This window comes from Lycium ferocissimum, chromosome 11, assembly GCF_029784015.1.
Source record: "Lycium ferocissimum isolate CSIRO_LF1 chromosome 11, AGI_CSIRO_Lferr_CH_V1, whole genome shotgun sequence".
NCBI classification, from domain to species: Eukaryota; Viridiplantae; Streptophyta; class Magnoliopsida; order Solanales; family Solanaceae; genus Lycium; species Lycium ferocissimum.
The window spans coordinates 27,569,172-27,571,582 of NC_081352.1; the positions used below are offsets into that span (position 1 = coordinate 27,569,172).

The 2,411-nt window shown below is 30.7% G+C and overlaps 1 long non-coding RNA gene across 1 annotated transcript; it reads right to left on the bottom strand.

Annotated features, from left to right (window-relative positions):
* Positions 1 to 422: 422 nt before the first annotated feature.
* LOC132036956 (uncharacterized) lies at positions 423 to 1,496 on the bottom strand. Its single transcript, XR_009409717.1, has 2 exons — positions 1,196 to 1,496; positions 423 to 837 (listed from the first exon to the last, which is right to left on the bottom strand). It is a non-coding gene; the product is annotated as an uncharacterized LOC132036956 (long non-coding RNA).
* Between the last annotated feature and the right edge of the window lie 915 nt (positions 1,497 to 2,411).

Below are 2,411 nucleotides of genomic sequence, written 5' to 3' on the forward strand. Positions count from 1 at the left end.
TACACCTTTGAAATCTGAAGGCTGCCTTGTGAAAATGTGGGATAAGCTTCTTGTATTTTTTTTGTTTTTGTTTTTTTTTTTTTTTTTTTTTTTTTTTTGGTGTTTAATCTGGGATAAGCTATGATAGGGAAATTGCTCTAGAAATATATTTGCTGGGTTAATTATTTTTTTCTTTTCAAATTAATTTGCTAATTTGTTTTTGTGTGATTTCTAATAATAGAATTGTGAAGGTATTTAATTCAACATTCTTCTTCTTAAATCCCACTCCCAATGTTCTTTTACAATTAATTTGAGATCCTCTGGATTAATTTCTCTTATGTTGCACCTTCGGTTGTGGCTGAGTTGGTTTGAGGGGAGGCTTCCCTAAGGGAGGTCGCGGGTTCGAAACCCCCCCCTCCTAATGCCAATTTCAGATTCAGAAATGAAGAAAATCCCATATGTGATCAATAACAACTATAATAAGTGAGCAGATTTTGCCAACACTACTTGCTTGGCTTACTAGGAAACTACATTTGGGCATGCATATGCAATGGCAAATCCAACTACTGATTCACAGTTTGTCCCTATATTTTTAATACAAGATGGAATTAGATATACATTTCAGAACTCAATCTCTCAACTTAGAACAAACAATGTCTAAATTGTTAATCCGGCATGTCAGCATATGAACACAAAGAAATTAAGATCGTGTCTTTGTAAGATTAATTCAAACCTTGTCTTTGTAAAGATCTTTGTTCAACACATCCTTTAAAGACCAAGAAAACACCAAATCCACTAAACCAGGAACATTTTTCTCTTTTTTCTCTTTTTTCTTGTCTGTCGTATTTGCCATCTTCCCTAGTACTCGAAAAAAAAAAAAAAAAAAAAGAATCATCAATCATCATCATGCAAGAACAAATAGAAGGAAAAATTAGAGCTTTACCTTATCTTTATTCTTCTGGGATATATTTTATATTATACTGTATAATATAGTAGTCATCAAAATAAAAAAATAAACAATATCATCATCAGCATCATAATGCAAGAACAAATAAAAAGGAAATTCAAGATTTTACCTTTGGTCTTTATTCTTCTGGGATTATGAGTTTTTGATTACTTTATGTTATAGGAAATATAGTAGTCATCAAAATAAAATAAAAAACAACAACATCATAATGCAAGAACAAATAGAAGGAAAATTCTAGACTTTAATTACCTCAGTATCTCTTCTTCTTGGATTATGAACTTTTAATTACTTTATGTTTACTTGCTAAGAAAATTTTCCAGGGCTGTGATTTATGCAACTAAATATTCTCTACTGCTGCATTCACCAAAAATGATGAAAGTTATAAGCAAGAATGAGGAAAGTGATAAGGAACTTTAATGTAGCAAATTCAAACTCCAATGAAATTGCAGATATATAGCTTTCTTAGAAAAAGAATTTTTTTCGTACAATCATAGGATAAAAAGGAGAAAAAGTATGGAACAAAGATCATAAAGACCCAACAAGGTTGATGAGGAGTACAACAACAACAACAACAAGCCCAGTATAGTCCCACCATGTGGGGTCTGGGAGGGTAGAGTGTACGCAGACCTAACCCCCACCTTGAGGAGTCAACAACTTAAATATAGAATCAAAAAAACATAGATATATTTTGCTTACTCAAAGCTTAAGGAAAGTTATATATATTAATATTCCATATATGTTGGTGTCATTATACTGTAGCAAAAGTAGAAAAGATTCCAAAGGCTGCAATGAAGGTAGAGGAACATGTTGAGAGAACCTACAAGGAAGACTTACAATCGAAGTTATTAGGCCAAATAAAAGAGGAAATTAGTTAAAAGGGGTCTTTATAAAAATGAATTGAGGTATATGACTCTCACATGACCCTATATATACATGGACAATTCTGAAATAACACATAAGCGATTTGTTATATTTTGTAGAGGGTCATTTAGTGGATTCATATAAGTGGGCAACTTATATCAAGTGTTTAAATCATGCAAAACATATTTATACAATCATTTCACTTAAAAAATAATTATAAGTTATTATTCAACATGTACTTCCTCCGTCCCAAAAAGATTGTCTTAGTTTGACTTGGCACAGAGTTTAAGAAATAAAGGAAGACTTTTGAAATATGTGGTCCAAATTTGTGTGGCTGTAAATTATCTCATAAAGTTAAAGTGTTTCTAAATATAGAAATGTGTCAATCGTTTTTGGACAAACTAATAAGGAAAGTAAGACAATCTTTTTGGGACAGAGGGAGTAATAACTATTGTTTGGTAACGTGGAATAAACTATGAGTAACTTGTTATAATTAACAGGTTATCACACTAATTATGCAAATATATTTTACATTATTACACTATTTGTATATATAATTTATGAAAATATTTAACTCGTATAGACTAAACAATACAATTATACT